The sequence below is a fragment of the Neofelis nebulosa genome, chromosome 10 (genome assembly GCF_028018385.1).
Source record: "Neofelis nebulosa isolate mNeoNeb1 chromosome 10, mNeoNeb1.pri, whole genome shotgun sequence".
Classification (NCBI taxonomy): Eukaryota; Metazoa; Chordata; class Mammalia; order Carnivora; family Felidae; genus Neofelis; species Neofelis nebulosa.
Genome location: NC_080791.1, coordinates 24,168,807 through 24,193,928, shown reverse-complemented (window position 1 = coordinate 24,193,928; position 25,122 = coordinate 24,168,807). Strand labels below are relative to the sequence as shown.

The 25,122-nt window shown below is 38.2% G+C and overlaps 1 long non-coding RNA gene and 1 pseudogene across 1 annotated transcript in view; one reads left to right on the top strand and one right to left on the bottom strand.

The window, feature by feature from the left end:
• The first annotated feature begins 4,992 nt into the window (after positions 1-4,992).
• Positions 4,993-25,122, top strand: part of LOC131488538 (uncharacterized) — a 46,251-nt gene continuing 26,121 nt past the window's right edge. Inside the window, exon 1 of the long non-coding RNA XR_009250240.1 lies at positions 4,993-5,109. This is a non-coding gene — a long non-coding RNA (uncharacterized LOC131488538). The remainder of the gene's footprint in view (positions 5,110-25,122) is intronic.
• Positions 16,360-16,415, bottom strand: LOC131489012 (U5 spliceosomal RNA; annotated as a pseudogene).

The window sequence follows — 25,122 nt, the reverse complement described above, 5'->3', positions numbered from 1 at the left end:
TACATATAAATCCTTGTCTGAATTTCTGATCATTTCCTCAGGATAAATTTATATGACTGAAATTACTAGATCAAAAATGATTTTAAGATTCTCATTACATTTGGGCAAAAACGAAAATACAAGTTATATTCCTAATAACAGTAAATGAAATTCCTAGTCTCAGGAGCTCCTGGCCAGAACTAAATATTATTTTCTTTAAAAAAACACTATTATTTTATTTGAAATAAGCAGGTATCTTATTGCCATTTAAATCTGTACTTGATTCAGTAATTTTTTCCATAAGTTGATTAGCCATGAGCAATTTATCTTTTATGAATATCTGTCCATGCCCTTTACCCAAATTTTTAAGTGCTGGAGTTTTAGTTTGTTTCTTAACACCTTGTAAGAGTTTTGAATGCATGAACTAGAATTTTGACAAGTGGAGAAATGAGGATGAGGCAGTGATATCAAGTTTGCTATAATTGCAAATTCTAGGTGATGGAAATTTTATGAGCAGACATATACTTACAGGAGATCTCAAGTAATGTATGACTGTAGCAGATAGTTTATTCAGATAAGTGTCTGTATGAAAATGTACCAAGAATTAAGATTTTTTAAACTTTGCAACTATAGTGTGGACCTTTTTAAATGCCAGAATAAGAAAGTGGGGCTTCATTCAGTGATCGATGGGAAAACACAAGTGCTTCTCCTATGACCTGAGTCAGTGTTTTTTAACTCTGGCTGCATATTAAAACTAAAAATGCCAATGCTTGGGCCCCATCCTGGACCAGTTAAATCAGAGTCTCTCGACTTGCATTGGTAAACAAAGTCTGAGAACAAATCCTTTGAGATATCGTAAGTAAAAGAAACTCATCTGATGGTGGTAGTAGGGAGGAAAAAGGAAGAGAAGGGAATGAAGAGGGAAGAGAGAGCAAGGTGGGGCGGGGGGAGGGAGAGAAAAAATAGAAAGAACTGGAATGGGCTAGAACAGAAAAGAACGGAACACAGGGAGGCTGAAGGAAGGAGAAGTTGTTAGATTATCACAGAGGCTTAGGAAGGGATCAATAAGGGATTGACATAAGGTAGGGTGATGGCAGAGGGACGGAATGGAGGAAACAGTGCAAGAAATAATGCACGTGACACACTGATTTAGTCAGAAGCCAAGAGAGATGAAAAGTATGAGGAAAGTTTGATGTTTGAAGGAGACAAAATGTGAAATTGAGTGATCACAAGGGCTTCCATGGAGCATTAACAAGAGAGTCATATATCAATTTCCAGGCAACGGTGAAAAACAAAATAAGGATGCAGGCAAAGGAGAAGGGAAAAAATCTAAGGCAACAAATAGGCATAGTATCGCACAATGTCTAGAACACAGAAAGTGCTTGCTATATGATTTTTCAAAGGACAAATATATAAAGGGGAGCAGAGGACAGAATATTTTCTAGGGTCTCCTTTCAAGGAACGGAAAAGGAAGGCCCAGAACTGGAGATAAAAATGCAATGATCAGAGGACCCAAATACATAATTGTAAGTTTCAAAGAGACTGTAGGGGATAGAGTATCGATACGATGGAAGTTGAAGAGAGACTATTAGAAGTTACATATCGCTGGGACAGCAGCTCTACTAGGAAAGTAGGCTAAACCATTTTTAAATGGTTGCAGAAAGAAGTGAGAAAACCAAGGTAGGGGGGAAAGAGTGAGTGTCAACCATTCCTGATAAAGAATGGAAGAACTTAGGGTACAAAGATAACTTGTATTTGCTGGGGCTCATTATTATTTTTTTTTAAAGGATAGGGAGATATAACAATATCTGTGTCAAAAGAATAGGTGTTGCTAAATAAGGACAGGGAAAAATGAACAGAGGGAGGAGAGTTGAATTGCTATAACAAAGCCCAGGAGAAGGCAGAAGGGAATAAAATAGTGAGAAGTAGAAACATGGTCGTCAGAAAGGAGGAGAGCCAAGGCATCCTGTGATAGAGAAGGAAAGGCGGGGAATGTTTAGAAGCACAGGGAGACACCAAAGTTACGAGAAGAGACCTGGGAGAGTCAGGAATGCCCGAGGTTAAACTCCTCACTAAAAACACAGGATGGGTTATTGGCTGAGAATGCTGGTGTAGAGCAAGTTCGAAATGTGTGTAGAGTCGCAGAAAGAAACTCATGAAGAAGTCCAACTCTTTCCAGGCAGCAGTGAAGATAAAATGAAGGCTGATAGTAAGAGAGACATCAGGCATTCGGGCAGCAGGGTTTTGAAATATGTATGTGTAACACCCTGCATTTGAGATAAGAAAGACGAAATATAAAAGGCTACCCCGGTCCATTAGTGATCTTCTTGCTAATGATCCCAAAGCTTAGTAGCTTCAAATGTCACACTATTTTGGCCCAGCTCAACTAGATGTTCCACTCAAGTGTCTTAGAGGCTGCAATAGAGTCATTGACTGGGCTGTAGTCATCTCAAAGCTTGACTGGGGAAAGTTTTACTCCTAAACTTCTGTGGTTGTTTGCAGGATTTAGCTGCTCCCTGGCTGTTTTAATGCCCTCTGTTCTTCACTGAGTGCTGGTCAAAGACTGCCCTCATTTCCTTATCATGCTGGTCTCAAACACTGTGACAGTTTGTTTCATCAAAGCGTGCAGTCTAAGAAGACAATGGAAGAGATTTAGGCAGCAAGACAGAAGTCACAGCTTTTGCTGTCTAGCCATGGAAGTGACATTCCATCAAATTTCTCTTACTCCATTGACTAAAACGAGTCACTAGGTCCAGCCCACACTCAAAGATAGGCACTAGACCCGGGTGTGGATACAGGAGGCAAGATCCACTTGGGGCCATCCTAGTGTCTGGTTATTAGGTTAGGATTATACTAAATATGACTTTGTAAGTATTTTTAAAACTATCCAAGTTGATTTCTTAAATAGTTTCTAATTCTGTTTTTTTTTTTTTTTTAATTATGCTTCTGCTAAGAATTTAAAGCAAATTAAGTCTCTGGGGATAGATATATATATATATATATATATCTTTGAAACTAGGCTGGCATAGGTGTAAATATCAGGAGGGAAGAAAGATGGATAAATAGGAAGGGAGAAAAAGCAAGGAAGCAAGGAAAAGAAACAATTAAAATTGAGCCACTATGTGAAGATGGGATTTAGAGTCTGATGCTGTTACCGCTGTAAGACTCAGGTAGTCGCTATGTGAATGGAGATGCAGGAAGTCGTGAATGTTGGAGCTCTTGGATATCATCTGGGTGGTCAGGATGGATGCTAGTGTTGTTGACTATAATGATAACATGCATGGAAAGTCTGCTTTTCCCAGGCACTGTAGTAAGTGTTTCATATAACAATTATGGTGATGATAAAGATGATGATAATGATCATGATGGTGATGGGGTAGGGGGGAGGGTGGTAGTGGTGATGCCATTCATCAATCAATTCGTTTGTTCCAGGCTCTGCACTAAATACTTTACATACATGTCTTGATTCACCCTCATAATAACACTATGGTAATATTATGTCCACTTCACATATCAGAAATTAGGAATTCTAAAGTTTAAGTAACCTGCCCGAGGTCACAAAGCTAACAAGCAGCACAGAAATAATAGTAATCTGGAAAGGGGTACTATGGAACCTGTTTGTGGTTTTAACTGCTTTGCTACAAAGCTCAAATTGTTGGAAATTGGGTGGGAAGCCTGAAGTCAGTAAGGAAGCAAGCGTGTGAACCTAGAAGGGTATAATTTTTAAAAATGTTTAATGTTCATTTATTTTTGAGAGAGAGAAAGACAGAGTGTGAGTGGGGTAGGAGCAGAGAGAGAGGGAGACACAGCATCTGAAGCAGGCTCTAGGTTCTGAGCTGTCAGCACAGAGCCGGGTGCAGGACTCAAACTCATGAACCAAAAGATCATGACCTGAGTTGAAGTTGGATGCTTAACTGACTGAGCCACCTAGGCACTCTAGAAGGGTATAATTTTAAAGAGATGATATGGGAAAGATGAGTACATTGTGGAAGATTAAGAGAGGCAAAGCTCTGATGGTCTGATAAATGATTGTATTAGTTTTTTAAAAGAAGAGGAAGAGAAACATGATGGCAAATAAGAAACAAAGGAGAATGGTGGCATTAGTTTTTTTTATTCATTTAATCCAATTTTACAGCTTAGGAAGGATGGGAAAATACAAGATTTTATCAGGAGGGAGAGAAAAAATCTTGCAGGCCATTGTAAATTAGGGATGGAGATTACAGTGTTACAATATTCCAGAAAAAGCCTTTTGTGAGATTTTTCATGGTGATAATTTGATAATGAGCTCGCGAGGTCCCTAAGAGGACTCTTCGCCCAAGAACTTAACAGGTCTTGGTTAAATTTTTAGAAATAAGAACAACATAACAAAAAGACCATACCAGGTTTTGCTCTCATGATGCTTATCATCTGAAGTTTAGGGTGACCTTTCAAACCTGGGCATTTTAAATGACCTATAATAATTTGCTGGGATAATCAGCATAGACTTAGACTGTTGTGAACAAACTATAATTTTTGCTCATCCTCCTAATGAAGAAAATAGTCAATAAGCAGACAAAAATAAATAAGTATGTAATCACAAGTTTGTGAGTCCTTTAATAGAAACAAAATTTACTTGCATAGGGTGATCAGGGAAGGATTCTTTCTGGAGGTCACATTAAACTACTATCTAAAGGATAAAAGGGAAATATTCATGTGAAGAGGGAATAGCATCACGTTTTCATATGACCTGATCTGGGAAAGAACTCTGCCTGTCCAAGGAACTGAAAGGGTGTTATGTGTCTGACAGCCCCAGTGAGGGAAAGGCATGAGGGAGGCTGGACATAAAGAGACAACCAGTAGGTCAAACAGGATTTCTATTTTAAGCGCAATAGGAAGTCACTGAGATGGTTAACTAATCTAATGGGATAATCCAATTTATGTTAACTTGTGTGTGGGGGGGCTGGGAGCAGTCTTGTGAAAGTATTTAGCAGGGGGGCGAAAGTGGCAGCAAAGACTGAGACAAATGGACAGAATCTATGTACGATCTAGAGATAAAACAATCAGCTATGCTGACGGCCAAATGTAAGGAGTGTGGTGACCACTTCTCAGCTGGAGAAGACTTTCAGACAAAAAGCCATCAAAATATGAAAGGTAAGAGCAATTGATTCCAGTTTTTAAGACTTAACTCAGTCTCTCTCCTCTTTTCCTTGAAAACGTCCACATTATCAGAGTTCTTTAGTGGAAAGCAAGAGAAATGGATTCAGAATGGCTTGGGTAAAAGCTATGGATGGAAAAGCTAATGGGGATTCAGAGTCAAGGAGAAGTTGGAGATCCAGGTTTGGAAATAAGCAGAAACCAAGGTACCTGACGAGGCAGGAAAGACAAGTGACTAATTCGGGCCACCATTTTCAGTGTTTCTGAACCTCTGTGAGAGAAATTGAATCCAGGAAGGGAGTATCTGACTGGCTCAGTTTGCGTCATCTGCCCCTTCTTTCACCAGACTATAACCAAATGGAAAAGTTAATTTCTTATATGAAGTGCAGAAAGCAGTCATTAGGCAACAAGACCAACATCTGACATGTGCACAGGGAGCTACTGAGAGAAGAGACTTAAAACTGGATATGGAGAGGGGCACCTGAGTGGCTCAGTTGGTTAAGTGTCTGACATCGGCTCAGGTCACGATCTCATGGTTGGTGAGTTCGAGCCCTGCATCAGGCTCTGCACTGACAGTGTGGAGCCTGCTTGGGATTCTCTCTCTCCCTCTCTCTCTGCCTCTCTCTCTCAATAAATAAATAAATTAATAAACTTTAAAAAAACCTGGATATGGAAAAAGGGGAACCCTCATGCACTGTTGATGGGAATGCAAACAGGTGCCATCACTGTGGAAAACAGTATGGAGGTTCTTCACAAAGTCAAAAGTAGAGTTACCATATGGTCCAGTAATTCCCCTACTGGGTGTTTATCCAAAGAAAAATGAAAACACTAATTCAAAAAGATATATATGCACCCCTAAGTTTATTGCAGCATTATTTGCAATAGACAAGATATGGAAGCAATCCAAGTGTTCATCAATAGAATTATTGAACAAAATTGCACAGAATTATTGAATCACTACAGTGTATACCCAAAACTAACAGAACATTGTATTTTAACTATGCTGGAATTTTAGAAATAAATTAATTTTTAAAAACCTGAAATACCTCCCCCCAAAAAAACCCTGAAATACCCAATGGTCCAGGAGTAATCAGGCATCCACTCAGCCACTTGGGAAAATCTGAGATGGGGGGAGGGGGTGGGTAGTAAAACGGTTCCTGAATTATACTCAGGAACGTAACAAGTACAGGGCCAAACTCCTGCTTTCCTGGATGGAAAGGAGAAGAGTCATTTCTACAAACCACTTTCCCCCACCCTGATATAAAAATAGCATAATTGCTCGCATTTTTATCAGCCATATTTAATTTCCTTTTTGGTCTGCATTTGGTGATAATCCAGGGGAATTAGTGAACCTGGGTCCTCTTCACTACACTGGGCTGATTTAGCTAATGATCTGTTAATGAGTTGTTAATCACTTATTCAAATTGGGAGGGTTGGGTGACTGAGCAGGTGTTAAACCTGGAGGAAGAATCTGCAGCAGAAAACCCTTCAATTTTCATTTCACCGGGAGCAGGCTCTACCTTGCTCTCCCTTCACTTTTGTGGTGTGTGTGTGTGTGTGTGTGTGTGTGCGCGCTTCTCCCGCATTCTGGCAAGGTCTTGAACAAATTTGGCTCTTGATGTGCCCTGAAGGGCTGATAGCCAGGGTATCCGGGTCTTGAATGTCCTATCTTGGTTGCTGATGCAGCTAGGAATGCTAGTTAAGCGGCATTTTGGCTACACCAATTGGAAAGCCACTGAGCTTCAGAAAACTAATAATTGATTCATCTCTCAGTAAGTGTTCTGGCAGCAACAAACTATAAAATTCTAAATAACCGTATGGAACTATACAGTATATGAAAATACTGTCACAGGCATGATGGCGTTTCATCATAAATAGCAGCCCTGTGACATGAGGTGAGGAAGCATTTCCCACACGATATGATGATGAGGAAGGTTAAGAACCTGTTTCCAAGGTCACTTAACTTGAAAGTAACAGAACTGGATTTTAATTCCAGGTGTGACTGACTCCAAATCTTATTTACTGAACCATGTTGCCTCTTCTAGAATCTAAAGTAAACAACTTAAAAGATATGGAATTGATATCATATGCTTCACGCATGAAACACGTATCCTGCTCCTACACTGGTGTTATTAAATGACAGACAGGAGAAAACGTCCTTCAGAACCGCATGGAGAATTGGTTACCATTCTTAGTCTCCATTCCAGATCTTCCAGATTTGAGAGTAGGTCCCATGCATCTGTATTTTACACACTCCCCAAGCAGTGTTTGTGCACACTAACATTTGGGAATTTTAGTCCCTCGCTGATCGCTTTACCCATTACCATAGCCAACACATTTAATAAGATTAATGACCTAGTCTCTCAGACTAGAGTATATTAGAAGCATACATTAGAAGATGGAATGGAAAAGAAAATGAAAGGCTTTTTGAGGTGAGCACACATATCAGGAGGGGTGATATTTGACAAACTCCTACTGAGAAATAAGAAAGAAACGCTAAAATGTAAGCACAGCCCTGTATTTGTGACAGTAAAGTACAATAATGGAAGCTATTTATGACCATCCTGTCTCAAAGGCAAAACAAAAAACAAAAAACAAAAAAAAGTTTAAATCATATTCAGTATCTTTTCTCTGTGAATACCAGGAAAGACACCATAAATGTTTAAAAATTTTTGTGACAGAACTGTAAACAAAAACTTATTTTGAAACTTGTGGAGTTGACATTTACCTTTAAAAGTTCCCTGAAGTAAGGGGGTGCCTGAGTGGCTCAGCTGGTTAAGCCTCCGACTTCAGATGATGATCTCACGGCTCTGTGAGTTCAAGCCCCGCATGGGGCTCTGTGCTGACAGCTCAGGGCCTGGAGCCTGTTTCAGATTCTGTGTCTCCCTCTCTTTCTGTCCTTCCCCTACTCATGCTCTGTCTCTCTCTCAAAAACAAATAAACATTTTTAAAAAAATTAAAAAAAAAAGAGTTCCCTGAAGAAGAACATTTTACTCTAAGTTAAAATACCAGATTTCACTTCTTACCCTGACAACTAATTTTGTAACACGGGCAAGCTTTTTCACCTCTATTTTCTTAACTTCAGCTTTCTCACAACTGTGAAATGCCCTAAGTTTTGAGGATAAAATCAAACAGTGGCTGTGAAAGCCCTGTGTATATGGAAAAGCATTGTATAGATGTTAGGTATTATAAGCATCTGAAAAATCCCCATACCGTCTTTATTCCTGCATGGTTCCAGATTAATAGGGCATCATTGTATTCTACTAGTTCGCTAGAGCAGGGATGCAGGAAGGACTTATCTCTTAAATAAATATAAATATGAGTCCAGTGAAACAATTTATCAGAATATTTATGTTCCTAGTTTCTGTTCCTAGTTCAAACGAGTGACCATAGGCAAAGAATCCATTCACTTAATATAAGCTTTCTTATCTTCAGAAGGGGATTGGAAGTCCTACTGATTGTATATCAAAAAGCATGTCATAAGAGTAGTGGAGAATCTCTCGGAAAATGGAATTTTCTGGACATTCTTAGTTTCTAAATGCAAACTAAGATCAGCATTTTCATTGAAGTGTCTGATCGCCAGAGCTGGTAGGTAACCCAGAAACCACACATGATTACTTCTTTTATCATTGAACATAGAAATTCTAAAGCAATCATTCCATTGACAAGTTTTATGGAAAAATTTCAGAGTTGGGTTAATTTGGTGAGATTGAAATAAGAATGGTTACTTGCTGCTGTTATTGGTTATTTGCTTTTCTTTTTGGTTTTGTGATGTGTGTGTGCATGTGTGTGTGCGTGTGTGTGTGTGTGTGTGTGTGTGTGTGTTGTGCTTTTCCTGAGTCAATATTTCTTCAAATCAATGGCCTGAAAGGAATCTAAATAAGGCAGAGTTTTTCAAAGATGAGCAATATATTTAAACCTATTTTTCTGCTGAGATCTATGTTTTCTCATTTTCTAGAGAAAAAAGAATGTTTGGGACCTACTGACCAGAAAGTTTTGTTTAAAAAAAAAAAAACAGAAATTTTTAAATCAAAGGAAATATGGGCAAAGCTGTCACTCCAACAAGATGTGCTAGTTTTTCTTTATTTCTTTTTTTTTTTCTTAACTCCTTGTTGGCAGATAAAATCGAAGGGAACAAAAGATCCACATTTTCCAGAACATACTAGGAGTTTACAAATGCCTGCCTGATACTCACTTGCCAGGTAATTTACTTTAGGGTTTTAAGATACCAACTAGTTGTGTTTTATTTTTTCCCCAGAACCAGGAGGGAAATTCTATTTTTTTTTTGTAATCATACCAGCCAATAATACTCACATGAAATCATCTTGAGAATTTCTTTAATATACTACTAGTTTGAGTATTTTATCCCGGTCAACGAAACAAAATTTGCTGTTTCATTTTTTTTCAGGATCATTGATTCTTATTTAAGACATAAGACCCAAAATCCAACATGATTCACCTAAACTCCCAAACCAAGACAGCTTAAAACATGTAAAGAGGCTTTGTTAAAGGTCATTTAGATTTCCTCTAAATTGGGGGAAATTCTGCCAATCCCCATCCTTTAAAGATAAATGTGTTCATTATACTACTTGGAGAAAGGGATGTGATAAAATAAATGGAAGTTATTAAAGAAAAAGGGATGGGCTGCAGTTGAGACAACTGTTTGTTTTGCCACAACCAAATTCATTTCCAGAAAGAAAAGTCCTTATCAATTTCTAGGGAATGGTTTGTTCTGTCACCGTGGATGCAGTGTTAGTGTTCTTTACGGCTCTCTCAGAGCCAGTGCAGTGACACCAATGTAAATAAAGGAGAAGAGAAGGCTTAATCATGCCTGTCACTGGACAGTTATTAACATTTTCCAACAAGGGCATTAGAAGACAAATTCTGAGAGGTCAATTTGTATTTCAAGAGTGGAGCCAAAAGAGAGAACGCTTACTTGAGAACAGCGTGCTTATGGCAAGAGCAGGTGTGTGAAGTCCACTTCAATTTGGCAAGCCTTTATTAAGCATCTTTTAGGTCACAGACATCATCATTCAAGGAGTTTATTGTCTAGTAGAGAAAACTGTTAAGGAAACACATAAATGCAACAAACATTTGTCAAAGCAATTTTAATAGACATATATACAAGATACAAAGGAGAGATTGATTAACACTTTCTGAAAAAATAAATTCAGGGAAAGCCTTGAGTTGGAGGCATGGCTGTAAGGGAGACAAAAATGTCTGACACAAGAAGTGGAAGAAAAGCTCCAGGTAGAGATCATACATGAGCAAAGGCTTGGACGTGTCCAATACCATGGCAAGTTCTAGAAAACATGGTTCCGTATGAATGGAGCCTAATGTTCCTGGGGAAGAAGAGATTTGGCAGACAAGCAGAACTATATGAAACAACTTCACATTGGGAAGCCATTGAATGGGTATTTTGAATAACAATTAGATGATTAGGAAGCTTTTCAGAGATTGGGTTAAATGCGATCATGATTGGAGACCTGGAGATGCTAGGAAAATTTGGGAAGATCTAAGAGTGAGAGATGTGATGTTCTAAATCAAGGTGGTAGAGGTAAAATCAAATATAAAAATGGTGATGCAGGTCAGAGGAAGTTTATTCTAGAGTTTCTAGGTCTTGGTGTTGTTTTCATATAGGATACGTGACTTATTGGATGTAGGCGTGATACCCAGCTATTTCAAAGTGACCACTAGTTCAAATCTATCATGCCCTTCTGTCCGTCTGTCCTCCACTGTATCGTCATAACAAGTTCTGTGTCATCCCCTACTCCTTTCTCAGTCTGCCATACCAGACCATTTTTCTATGCCCTCTGGAACCGTCAATCCTGCTGTCTTTGTGGTATATGTGGATGTTCACTCGAAAATCCATTCTGAAGTATAGGTACTGTGGTTGAGTTCATTTTGTCATTATTTGTGCACTTTTTAAATACTTTCCTCAAATGGTAGATAATTATTTTCTCACATCTGTTTTAATTCTAGAAAAAGAAGAGCTCGTGCTGTCCTTCTGGTTCTCTGTGACTTCTTACTGCTCTTCCTGTTAAATTTAAACCATCTCCTTTGAGGTTTCTGCCCTCTGACTACACCATTCTCTAAATAGCATGATCTGTTGTTTTCCAATTTGTCCCTCTTCAGTCTTTAAATAGTCAGCCCCATGAATTTTCAGTCATTAAAAATTCTTCCCCACTCTCTTTGTAGCCAACCCAAACTCTCAAAATTCTCAAAATGGGAGCATCAACTCTCATTACTTCAAATTCTATAAGGATAATTCATTGAACAACCTTGGTTCACATCCTTAGGTTCTTAATCTCCAAACGACCCATTCTAACCCTTTCAAGTTTATTCCTTGAACTTGGTTATACGTAGATTGCTTCACATTCCAAAATCTCTATCAGTCACCCTCTCTTCTAAACAAAATTTTTTTCTTCCGCCTTGTTTACCAAAATGTTCTTGCTTTAACCTTCCAGGTGCCTCCACTCACTCTTCCCTTCTAATCTTTAGAATCCAGAATTCATCTCTTAAATAACACTGTCGATAAAGCATAACATCATTTCCCCCTCAGTGTTGTGCCTCATCCCCCTTTCAAACCTCCAATATTGAATGAACCTGGACAAATATATCTTCCATGCCTGCACCTGAGTTGCTGAGCACAGATTTATTCATTCATTCATTCATTCATTCATTCATTTATTTCTTTGATTTTTTTTTTTTTTTGAGAGAGAGAGAGAGAAAGAGAGAGAACAAGCCTGGGAGTGGCAGAGAGAGAGGGAGAGACAAATCCCAAGTAGGCTACACTCTGTCAACGTAGAGCCCCACACGGGGCTCGAACTCACACACTGTGAGATCATGATCTGAGCTAAAACCAAGGGTCAGATGTTTAACCAACTGAGCCACCCAGGCCCCCCTGAGCACATATTTAAAAACAAAAGAAAACAAAGCACCCAAAAAGACAGGCTGGCTCTAGTATAACTCCATTGTCTTCAAACTAAGATGAGTATACTATATTGACTGGCAAGTATACTGTTTCTCTAGTCCACTCCCTCTCTCCCTCTTGCTACCCCTGCTTTAAAGAGAAATAAAAGTAGGGCACCTGGGTGGCTCAGTCAGTTGGGTATCCTACTCTTAATTTATGCTCAGGTCATGAGCTCATTGTCGTGAGATGGAGGTCCAGGTGGGGCTCTGTGCTGGGCATGGAGCCTGCTTACGATTCTCTCTCTCTCTGTCTCTAAAAAAACCAAAACGGGCGCTTGGGTGACTTAGTCGGTTAAGCGCCCGACATCAGCTCAGGTCACGATCTCGCGGTCCGTGAGTTCGAGCCCCTCGTTGGGCTCTGGGCTGATGGCTCAGAGCCTGGAGCCTGCTTCAGATTCTGTGTCTCCCTCTCTCTCTGCCCCTCCCCCACTCATGCTCTGTCTCTCTCTGTCTCAAAGATAAAAATAAAACGTTAAAAAAAAATAAAAAAACAAAACAAAACAAAACAAAAACCCACTCTTTAAAAAAACAGAAAAATAGAAGTTATCATCTAGAAACTTTTTTCATATTCCCCTTCCCAGGCATAAAAATCTTCCATTGTTTATACTCTCCCTCTCTTCCTCTTCTGTTACAACAAAGGGCTTGTTCCTGCAAAATGTACTTCCATTCCACTTATGACCTTTTGAGGAATTTAACACTGCTTTAACCCTTCTTTCTGTAATGGTTAAATGTCCCCTTCAATTAGATTCTTCCACAAACTTTTAATTAAGCTAATTTGATCTCAACAAAGAGAAACAAAGTAACATAAAACAAAACCCTCCCTTGACCCCCAACAATTACCTCCAGCTAAATTGTTATCTTTATCTTCCTCTTGAGAAACCTATCAAAGAGATTTCTGTATCCTCAATTGTCAAGCCACTTCCATTTGACTCTAATGGTAACACCCAACCCTTCACTGAAACAGCTTTTGCGAGGAAAACCAGTGACCTTCAAATTGTTAATCTAAAGAGTAATTCTCAGTCATCTTAATTGACAATGGCTCTCATATCTGAAACACCATCTTCTTGAACTCCTGTGAAACCAGTGCTGCATTTTCACTATAGCTGCTTATTTCTGTCTCCTGTGCATACTAAGCCTACTCCCCCAGGACAGAAAATGTTGCAGTTACCAAGACTGTCATAGTCTTTCTTTTAAGCTGTTTTGTATCTCTAGCCAAGAAATCAGCAAGAAGTTAATATCAGCAGAAAGTTAATATTTCAGGATTTGTGGACCATATATTCTGTTGTAACTATTCAATTCTGTTTTTGTAAAGTGAAAGCAGACATAGACAATATGTAAATTAATAGGTGTGGCTGTGGGGCGCCTGGGTGGCGCAGTCGGTTAAGCGTCCGACTTCAGCCAGGTCACGATCTCGCGGTCCGTGAGTTCGAGCCCCGCGTCAGGCTCTGGGCTGATGGCTCGGAGCCTGGAGCCTGTTTCCGATTCTGTGTGTCTCCCTCTCTCTCTCTGCCCCTTCCCCGTTCATACTCTCTCTCTGTCCCAAAAATAAATAAAAAACGTTGAAAAAAAAATTTAAAAAAAAAAAAAAAAAATAGGTGTGGCTGTGTTCTAATAAAACTGTATTTACAAAATCAGCCAGTAGAATGGATTTGTCCCATGGAATTTGCCAGTCTTCTGGTCTAGATAGTCTCTTCCATATCCGTGGTTTTAGCTGCTAGTTAGAGATGAATCAAAAACTTGTATGTCCATGACCTCCCCTCAAAGTTCCAAATGACTTTTGACATTTGCACTGAACTTCGGACTCAACAAGCGTTCTTATGATTAAAACTAAAGTCCTTTCAATGGTCCACAAATTACTAAAAATATGGACCCACACTCATTAATTTTAAATATGATGCCTATTATTCTCCCACTCCACTCCAGTCATATGGCTTCTTTGCTGTTCCTTGGATATGAGCATGCCCAGCAGGCTTCTGCTCCAGGGTCTTGGTCCTGGCTATTCCTTCTATTTGAATACTCCACTCCTGGATATCCACATGACTGGCTAATTCACCTCCTTCGCCTCTTTGCTGAAGTGTTACTTTCTCAATGAAGACTACAGCAAACGTCATATTTAAAATAACATCTTCCACATTTTGACAGTTTCAATCTCCCTTTAGCTGCCCTACTTCTCTTTCCATAGCATTCACTTTCCAAAACACTGTATGCTTTACTTATTTATTGCATTAGTTTCATATTAGTTGCTTCCTCTTACAAGAATATAAACTACTGGAAGGTGGTGATGGTTTGTCTGTCTTATTCTGATTTATCCCAAGAGCATAGAGAAGTGCCTGAAACCTAGTCCAACTCAATAAACACAAGAAGAAAAAATAAATAAATGAAAATATCTAAAGCTGTACTCATAGTGCTTAAAATTAATCTTTAAGTAAAACCAAAATCTTAGCTTCCACGTGCCATTTTGTCGTATCTAACGCTCTATCCAGTCTTGTTACAATTGACCTTCTTTCAGTTTCTAAACTGCACCATGATCCCTCACTCCCTAGAGCCTTTGATGTTCCCTCTGCTTGGAATGCCATTTCACTTTGCCCAACTAACATCTACATCTCTTGTAGCCCCAACTCAATCAATACTCTCTTCAAACTTCCTTGACTTTCCTAAGTCAACTAACATTATATGTTTTCAAGGTGCACATTTATTTTTGGGACTTCTTTATTATTGTATATTTCCTCCACAGAGATTATAATCTCCACGAGTACAAAAATGTTATCTCTCTCTCTCTCTATCTCTGTCTCCATCTCTCTCTCTCTCTCACACACACACACACACACACACACAATCTAAGCAGTTAGCACAGTGGTTAGCACTTACAGTGTGAGGGGGGAAAAGGAGAAAGCAAATGCTGGGTTTTACTCTTGAATGAGATGAGTGATGTTATCTACAACTAAGTTAAGGAGAATAGACAAGATAAAGCATTTGAGTTTTAATTTGTCAAGTTAGAGATGGTTATACACTGGATAATTTCTTTTTTGGCTATGTAGCATTGGAACTTGGGAGAGGCCAAATCCATGAATAGAGACTTGAGAATCATCATCGTATTAGATTGGATGAGATTCCCTGATCACACTGGACTGAATTAGAAAAAAGTCAGGGAATAGGACCCTGATGGGTTCCCCTCTGTAGGAACGGCAGATGCGGATGCCTCAACCAGAGGACTGAGAAGTAGAAGAAGAGGAGACAGAGCAGAGGATGTTAGCAAGGTAATGGTGAAAGGAAATGTACTAGGCTAAGGAAGGATATGTCAATATTGTGAAATGGTACAAATTATTTTAATAACGCCTCCCAAACGCAAGAGATAGTTCACTAAAATAGTATAAAGGATGGTAAGAACAACACTGACCATTTATTGAAAATGTCACCATGCATCTGGTACTCAGCTGGAAATATTGTCCTGAGCCTTGGGAGGGAAGTATTTTCTTCCTATGTTTTTCAGATGAGGACAAGAAGGGATTAAAAGTTTAGGTAACTGTCTTTCACACACTAATCACACAGTAATAAATGGAGTGCTGAGAACTCAAAGCCAGATCTCTATAACACCAGTAGCTATGTTTTTAACACTTAAAACAGGTTTTCCCAAATATCACGTGTCTCTCTGTCTCCATTACTATTTTTGCCTAAAACGTTCCACCATCTACCATGTTTATCATTATTTCTCTAATATTTTTCATCCAATTTTTTTACTGTGGATTAGACTCATGTCTGAGGGTTTTATTTTGCATAAAGAAGAACACTTACCAATTATACTTTATTAAATGCTCAATTAATTACATGCATATCTAATAAACATTAAACAAGTTTATTTAGAAATGGATGGCTATATATTGTTAATAGTTTTCTTAAACAAGTTAAGCCATATTTACAAATTTAGTATATCTAAGTCTTTTAAATATTTCAAACACCTTAAAGAGCAGTACAACACAGAGTTACTATCTATAGTATCTGGAGAAAGTGCTATACTCCATCTAAAACCCATTTTCAATTATTGGTAGCATGCATTTGGTTCATTTTGTCATTGTACACTTGTTTTTATACTTGCTTATAGTTATAGTCAGATGACACCATCCTAAGGCTATTCTCAAACTTATTCAGATATTTTCCGAAAGTCATAGTTATTTTAGATAAAAAGGATAAATGATAGCATCTCAGACCAGTCAAGGTTACAGGTTCTGGGTTATAAATTAATGGATTCTTGGCCAGGTGCAACATGTCGCTGTTTTTTCCTCTCCACAGAAATCTCTAGTAAAAGGCAACAGATTTATATGATCTGAAGAGAACCAGAGTATGTAGTTGCTTTTTCTGAATGTAACCCAAACTTGAGCTACGTAACATCAGATTCAGCTTCCTTTTTATGTCTTAACTTCACTAGGTATATTGATAAAGCTGTGGGGGCCCATGCCTTTTAGTTAGCTTTAAATATTTTGCCAACTTGGACCTTTACCTAGAATAATATTCTCTTAGAGTCATGTTTACCTGGCGTTATGTGGCTGTCTTGTTACTATATTATATTTAACTGCCATTATTCACCATCACAACACGTTTACCAATTTTGCTATCATTGTTAAAAAAATAAGCCTTACAAGCATCTTTTTTAAATTAGCAGTGTCAGTTGGAGGTATATGTCCTAGGATAAACAGAATCAATTGCATACTTAGTCTTCTTTGAAGGAGCATAGGGGGTATTATCTTGAAACAAACTAAACTTTGGCTGTAAATGGTAATTTGGTTATTTACCACCAAACCCTTTTCAAACTGATAAGCTACCAGGATAAGTATGATCAGTTTTATGGATAAGTTTTTTTAATGAGTACAGTTCCCAATTTGTCTAGAACTCTCTGGATTACTCCAAGTATTCTGTATCTACCGAAATCTAGTTACACAGAAAAAAGCAAACAAATGTCAATGCTTTGCAACTATGTATTTTGAAGAACATATAAAATGCCCACATACAATAGCATTTGTTCAGTAATTAAACCGCTAAAATTAAAATTTCTCTGTTTTACTTCTTTTGTGTGAAAACTTCCTAACCTTTCAAAACTTTTGTAATTAACCATAACTTTCATCCGCTTTAATATTCAAATGACTATAACCTTCCCAGTAGAGCTCCTTTGAGCCAACTTCTTTGTTCTTTATTACTGCCCTTGACAGTCTTAAAAATGTCCTTGCCTTCTGTCAATAATAGTCATTTCTAGCACTATGCTGATTTTTTTCTTGACTCAAATTATTTTCCTTGGAAGTCTTAGTTCTTTTTTAGTGGAGAATATTGGAGACCAAATCTGAAATGAACTAGAAATGCTAGACATGAACATGATTGTTGGTATGGGCAAAAGTGTTGTAGCTACTGTTTGTCCACGTTTTGACTCAGAGGTGAAAAAAATTATATATTTCCTTTTAGGAATCATTAATTACCTTTCTTTTTAAAAAAAAAATTTTTTTTAACATTTATTTATTTTTGAGACAGAGAGACAGAGCATGAACGGGGGAGGGTCAGAGAGAGAGGGAGACACAGAATCTGAAACAGACTCCAGGCTCTGAGCGGTCAGCACAGAGCCCGACGCAGAGCTCGAACTCGCATACGCGAGATCGTGACCTGAGCCGAAATCGGACACTTAACCGACTGAGCCACCCAGGCGCCCCAACCTTTCTTTATCTCTTATTTCCTCAATTTAACATGAAGTGTTGATGTTCCCTACTTCAGTAAGGGCTATGATTTTCATCACTACTAAGTCTTTCTACAGTCGAAACATATAGTTTCAACTAATTTACTTTTAAAAAGGAAACTTTAGGGTGCCTGGGTGGCTCAGTCAGTTGAGTGTGTGACTCTTGATTTCAGCTCAAGTCATGACCCCAAGGCTGTGGGATGGAGTCCAACAGCGGGCTCCAAGCTGAGCAAAGCTTGCTTGAGGTTCTCTCTCTCCCTCTGCTCTTCTCCCCCACTCGTGCTCTCTGTCTCTCTCTCTCTCAATAGAAAAAAAGAAAGAAAGAAAGAAAGAAAGAAAGAGAGAGAGAAAGAAAGAAAAGAAAGAAAAAGAAAAAGGAAACTTTATGTCAGTACTTTAAATCACTACCAGTATAATCTGCCCTATGTTAAAAAAAAAAAAAATCCTAAAAATAAGAGCCCAGCAATGCACCCTGGCAGCACACGCGCGCGATGCACGCGCGCACACACACACACACACACACTCCCTCAATCAAAATTTCAGTGGGGACAATAATGTTTTGAGGATCTTTGAGGACCCACTTTCCAGCGAAACAATCATAATTGCTTAAAATTATTTTAGAAACAGCCATTTAAAGTCTCTGGAAATTGTAAGGTTATGCAGCAAATGAGGAATCATTTATTCAAGACAGTCTACTAAATTTTGGTAAAAACAGTGAGATTTTCTGCCACTTGAGCCATAACATGTTACTCGGCTTCCCCCAGCCCAGCTGAGCATGATGGAAGCCCCACTTAATGGAGATATGGCCAAGAAAATAGAGCTGTCCATCAACTTCCCATCAAGCACCATAGTACTTCCTGGGAGGGGCAGGTAATAGACATTTGTCATTCCTCCCAGCTGCATGTTGCAGAAGCTACATTCCAGGTAAGTATAGCTGAGAGGTCAGTAACTCCCTTTCTTCACGCATGCCCCACTGATAGAGTGGAAGTAAGACCACCTGAGAACACTGGAATCCTGTCCCTCCTCACCCCAGCTTGCTTATGAGAAGAAGATCCTATACAGGAGAGAAAAGCCAAGAAGACCCAGAAGCTATTGCTGGCACCCATCTCTTTGAGTGTAAAACAGAATATCTCTATGAGAGAAGCAGGCCACCGTCCCCATCTCACTTCTACATCAGTGGCTTAAAGATTTTGCCCGGGAAGAGAGTCAGGTAAAAAAAAAAACAGAGAATTATTCTCAAAGGAACAAATAGTTATTTGAAACAGAGTACTGATAGGGGAATTCGAACCTCAAAAACGGTTGAGATTTTGATGGCAAGCAATTAAGAAAAGGTTGGTAGCTTCATGAGAGCAATAAGAGAAATTGTGGTCCAGCTAGTTTACCAGAGAGAACCAGGGAAAGAAAAAGCTATGAAGATCTCCCAAAGTTAGAACTAACCTCAAAGATTGACTTCAAAAGCTCTTCCTGCTCAGTGTTCCAAACTGAATTGAATAAGACAGTGAAACAATTTATGCCCTTGGGTATTGTCAAAAACAATAGAACAATTAACTAGCAATTAGGGCAGTTTCAAGCTGGATGTAATGCCAACAGAGGCAGAAAACTCATAATGGAAAGACACTGAGGGGGCCCTGCTAAAACCACTGTCATCACAAGGTGACTGTGTGCGTGCCCAAAGCAGTGCCCTCTGTGGAGTGGCCGCAGAGACTTCACACTGGGGGAGAAACGTACTTCAATAAAATAGTCAGTGGAGCCAGGTCACTGAGAAAATAAACAAGCAAACAATGAGCAACAGAAAGCTCTGTGAGAGAGGATGATTATCTAGAGTTGCTAAATTGTCGAAAATGTTAAGTTTTCGACAAAATAACTACAAGACACGCAAACATATAGGAAAGTGTGACTGTAATTAAAAAAAAAGCAGGCAACAAAAATTGCCTTTGATGCAGAAAGGGACTCAGAGGTTGGACTTGATAAAGACTTAAAATCAGTAAACTTGAAGATACATTAATAGACCATATGCAGTCTGAAACATTGAGAGAAAAAGAAAAATTGACAAAGCCACAAAGAAATGTATGTTACTAGTAAGTGCAACAAGATATTTGTAATAGCATTAGCAGATGTAGAGAAGACGGTTGCAGAAAAAAAATATTGAATATATATTTCAAAAAACAATGGCAGAACACATCTCAAGTTTGATTAAAGTTGTTGATCTACACATTCAAGAAGCTCAAGAAGATTAAGGCAGAATAAATGCAAAGAGATCCACACCCCAATGCTTAATAGCAAAAATATTGAAACAAAAAGAAATCTTTAAAACAGCAAGAAAAAAAATCTTGCCATGCACAGGAGACCATCAATAAGATTAAGGTCTTACTTCCTGTCAGAAGCAGTGGAGGCCAGGAGGCAGTTAATGACATATTCAAAGTGCTGTCACTAAGAATCAGAAAAACAATCCTTAAAAAGAAAAACAAAGTAAAAACTTTCCCAGCTAAACAAAATTTGAAAGAGTATATTGCAAGCACACCCATTTTATAAGAAATAGAAAGTTTTTAAGCCTGACAGCATCATTTTACTACGAAGGACATACCCAAGAAAAATAATTTGAACACACATAAAAAACCCACAAATGTGACCACAAATTCACCTATGTTCACACATTTGATAACTCAGATGACATGGACCAATTCTTAGAAAGATACAACCTGTCAAAGCACACACAAGAAGAAACAGACAATCTGAATAGGCCAATATCTATTTAAAATTTTGAAAAAATAATCCATAACAGAAATGTCCAAAACAGAAAGCAGCAAATTCTGATGGGTTCATGGTTAATTCTGTCACAAATTTAAGAAAGTCATTATACCAATTCTCTATGATCTCTTTCAGAGGACAGGAGCAGAAGGAACGTTTCCTAATTCATTCTATGAGGCCAGCATTACCCCAATCCCAAAATCAGACAAAGACATTATAATAAATAAAACTATATACTAATATCTCTCATAAATATAGATATGAAATTCTTAGTAAAATACTAGCAAATAAAAACCAACAATGTATAAAAAGAAGTATATTCCATAACCAAATGGGATTTATCTCAGGCATGCAAGGCTGGTTCAACATTCAAAAATCAATGTATAAAATCCATTAGATTAACAAGCTGAAAAAAAATCACATGATTTTATCAATAGTTGTGGAAAAAGCATTCCACAAAATCCAACACCTATTTATGGTAAAAACTCTTAGTAAACTAGAAATTGTGAGAAATTTCCTCAACTTCATGAAGAACATCTATAAAAAGACTATAGCTATCAACATACTTATTAGTGAAAAACTCAAAGCTTTCCTTCTAAGACTAGGTAAAATGCAAGGATGTCCCACTACACCACTCCTTTCCAACATCATACTGGAAGTCCTAGCTAATGCAATAAGAGAAGAAGAAAATAAACAGTATACAGATTGGGAAGAAAGAAATAAAACTGTTTTTGTTTGCAGAATACATATTCATCTATGTATAAAATCCAATTGAATCAACAAAAAAGCCTGCTGGAACCAATAAGCTATTATATTAGGTTGCAGGACTCAAGTTTAATATACAAAAGTCAATCACTTTCCTATAAACCAGCAATGGACAAGTGGAACTTTAAATTAAAAACATAATACTAATGGGGCGCCTGGGTGGCTCAGTCGGTTAAGCAGCCGACTTCGGCTCAGGTCATGATCTCGCGGTCCGTGAGTTCAAGCCCCACGTCGGGCTCTGTGCTGACAGCTCAGAGTCTGGAGCCTGTTTCAGATTCTGTGTCTCCCTCTCTCTCTCTGACCCTCCCCCATTTATGCTCTGTCTCTCTCTGTCTCAAAAATAAATAAATGTTAAAAAAAAATTTTTTTTAAATAATACTATTTATGTTAGCACCCCCCTATGAGATAACTTAGGTAAAAATCTAGCAATATGGTACATTGTCAATGAGGAAGATAACAAAAGTCTGATAAACAAAATCAAGGAATAACTAAATAAATGGAGAGATATTTGATGTCATGAAGAGGAAGACTCAATATGATCCAGCTGTCAATTCTTCCCAACTTCATCTATAGATTCAGTGCAATCCCAGTCAAAATGTTGTGAATATCAGCAAGATGATTCTAAAATTTATGTGGAGAGATAAAAGACCCAGAATAGTCAATGCAATATCGATGTAGAAGAACAAAGTAGAAAGACTCACACTCTCTGACTTCAAGACTTATTTTATTTTTTTATTATGAAATTTATTGTCAAATTGGTTTCCATACAACACCCAGTGCTCATCCCAACAGGTGCCCTCCTCAATAACCATCACCCACCCACCCCTCCCTCCCACCCCCTATCAACCCTCAGTTAAATGGGCACCCTCTTGCACTGTTGGTGGGAATGCAAACTGTTGCAGCTGCTCTGGAAAACAGTGTGGAGTTTCCTCAAAAAATTAAAAACAGACCTACCCAATGACCCAGCAGTAGCACTGCTAGGAATTTATCCAAGGGATACAGGAGTGCTGATGCATAGGGGCACTTGTACCCCAATGTTTACAGCAGCACTCTCAACAATAGCCAAATTATGCAAAGAGCCTAAATGTCCATCAACTGACAAACGGTAAAGAAATTGTGGTTTATATACACAATGGAGTACTACGTGGCAATGAGAAAGAATGAAATATGGCCTTTTGTAGCAACATGGATGGAACTGGAGAGTGTGATGCTAAGTGAAATAAGTCATACAGAGAAGGACAGATTCCATATGTGTTCACTCCTATGTGAATCCTGAGAAACTTAACAGAAGACCATGGGGGAGGGGAAGAAAAAAAAAAAGATGGAGAGGGAGAGAGCCAAACCATAAGAGACTCTTAAAAACTTCAAGACTTATTTTATTTTATTTTCAATATATGAAATCTATTGTCACATTGGTTTCCATACAACACCCAAGGTTCATCCCAACAGGTGCCCTCCTCAGTGCCCATCACCCACCCTCCCCTCCCTCCCACCCCCCATCAACCCTCAGTTTGTTCTCAGTTTTTGAGAGTCTCTTATGCTTTGGCTCTCTCCCACTCTAACCTCTTTTTTTTTCTTTTTTTTTCCCTTTTTTTCCCCCTTCCCCTCCCCCATGGTTCAAGACTTATTTTAAAGCTACAGTTATCAAGACACTGTGGTACTGGCAAAAGAATAGAGAGCCCAGAAATAAACTCACATAAATATAGTCAACTGATCTTTGACAAAGGAGCAAAGGCAATACAGGAGAGTAAGATAGTCTTTTCAACAAACAATGCTGAGAAATCTGGACATTTACTTGAAAAAAAAAAAAAGAATCTAGACATAGACCTTACATTCTTCACAAAAAATTAATTCAAAATGGATCCCAGATCTAAATGTAAAGTATAATACTGTGAAACATCTAGAAGATAACACAGGAGAAAACCTAGATGACCTTGGGTATGACAATGACTTTTTAGATAAAAACACCGAAGGCACCATTCATGAAAGAAATAATTGATAAGCTAGACTTCATTAAAATTAAAAACTTCTCTGTGAAAGATAATGTTAAGAGAATGAGAAGACCAGCCAAGGGCTGGAAGAAAGTATTTGCAAAGGACACATCTGATGAAGGACTATTATCCAAAATCTACAGAGAAGTCTTAAAACTTAACTATAAGAAAGCAAGCAACCCAAATAAAAAGTGGAAAGATATTAACAGACACCCCACCAAAGAAGATATACAGATGACAAATAAGAAAAGATGCTCTATATCATATGTCATCAGGAAATGCAAATTAAAACAACCACACTAAATGATAGTGAAGATGTGATACAAGAACTCTCATTCATTGCTGTGGGAATGCCAAATGGTTCCCTACTTTGGAAGACAATTTGGCAGTTTCTTATAAAACTAGCCTGACTCTTCATATGATCCAGGAATTGTGCTCCTCGATATTTACCTAAAACTCAAGATTTCTGTTGACACAAAAATACACATACCAATATTTACAACAGCTTTATTCATAATTAAGAAAACTTGAAAGCAACCAGAATGTCCTTCAGTAGGTGAATGGATAAACTGTGGCACATTAAGACAATGGAATAGTATCCAGCACTAGAAAGAAATGAGCTGTTAAGTCATAAAAAGACACGAAGGAATCTTAAATGAATATTAGTGAATGAAGCCAACCTCAGGAGGCTACATATTGTATGATTCTAACTACACGTCATTCTGGAAAAAGCAAAATTAGGGAGACAATAAACAGTTCAGTGGTTGCTGGGGTTGGTGCGTGAATGGGTAGGAAATAGACAGAACACAGAGGATACTTAGGCCAGTAAAAATACTCTGTATGATGTTATAATAACGGATGTACGTTATTATACATTTGTCCAAATCCATGGAATACACAACACCAAGAGTGAACCCTAAAGTAAACTATAGACTTTGAGCGATTATAATGTGTCTGTGTAGGTTCATCCTTGGTAAAAAGAAATATACCATTTTGGAGAGCAATGTTGATAATGGGGGATGCTATTCATGAAAAGGAACTTTAAAGGATATTATTAAGAAACTGAAGGGGCAACCCACAGAAAGAGAGAAAAATTTACAAATTATACATGTTCCAAGGGTCTAGTATCCAGAATAAATAATTCTTACAATTCAATGGTAAAAAGATAACTCAACTGAAAATGGGGAAAAAAAGATCTGAATGGATAGATCTACAAAGAAGATATACAAATAGCTAATAAGCACACACACAAAAAAATCAACATAATTTGCCCCTATGGAAATGAAAATCAAAACCATCATGAAATACCACTTCATCACTTCTTTTATAATCAAAAATAGAGATAATAAAAAGTGTTGTCAGGGTGATGGCTGCCCAGCTCTGTGTAAATACCAAAATTCATTGGATTGTGCACTTAAAATGGATGAACTTTGTTATGTGAATTCTATTTCAATAAAGTTGTTTTTTTAAAAAACACCCACCCGGGTGGCTCTGACGATTGAGCATCAGACTTCAGCTCAAAGCGTGATCTCACACTTCATGGGTGAGAGCCCCACGTTAGGCTTTGGGCTGACAAAATATAAACATTACAAATATTGACAAAAATAAACATTAAAAAAATGCTTGGGGAATTTTTATGAGAATGTAGGGTTTTTTGTTGTTGTTGTTTATGTGTTTTTGAGGTAGAGAGTGCCAGTGGGGGCAGGGAAGGAGACAGAGGATCCCAAGCAGGCTCCACGCTGACAGCAGTGAGCCCAATGTCGGGCTTGAACCCAAGAACCCTGAGACCATGACCTGAGCCGAAGTCCCGATGCTCAACTG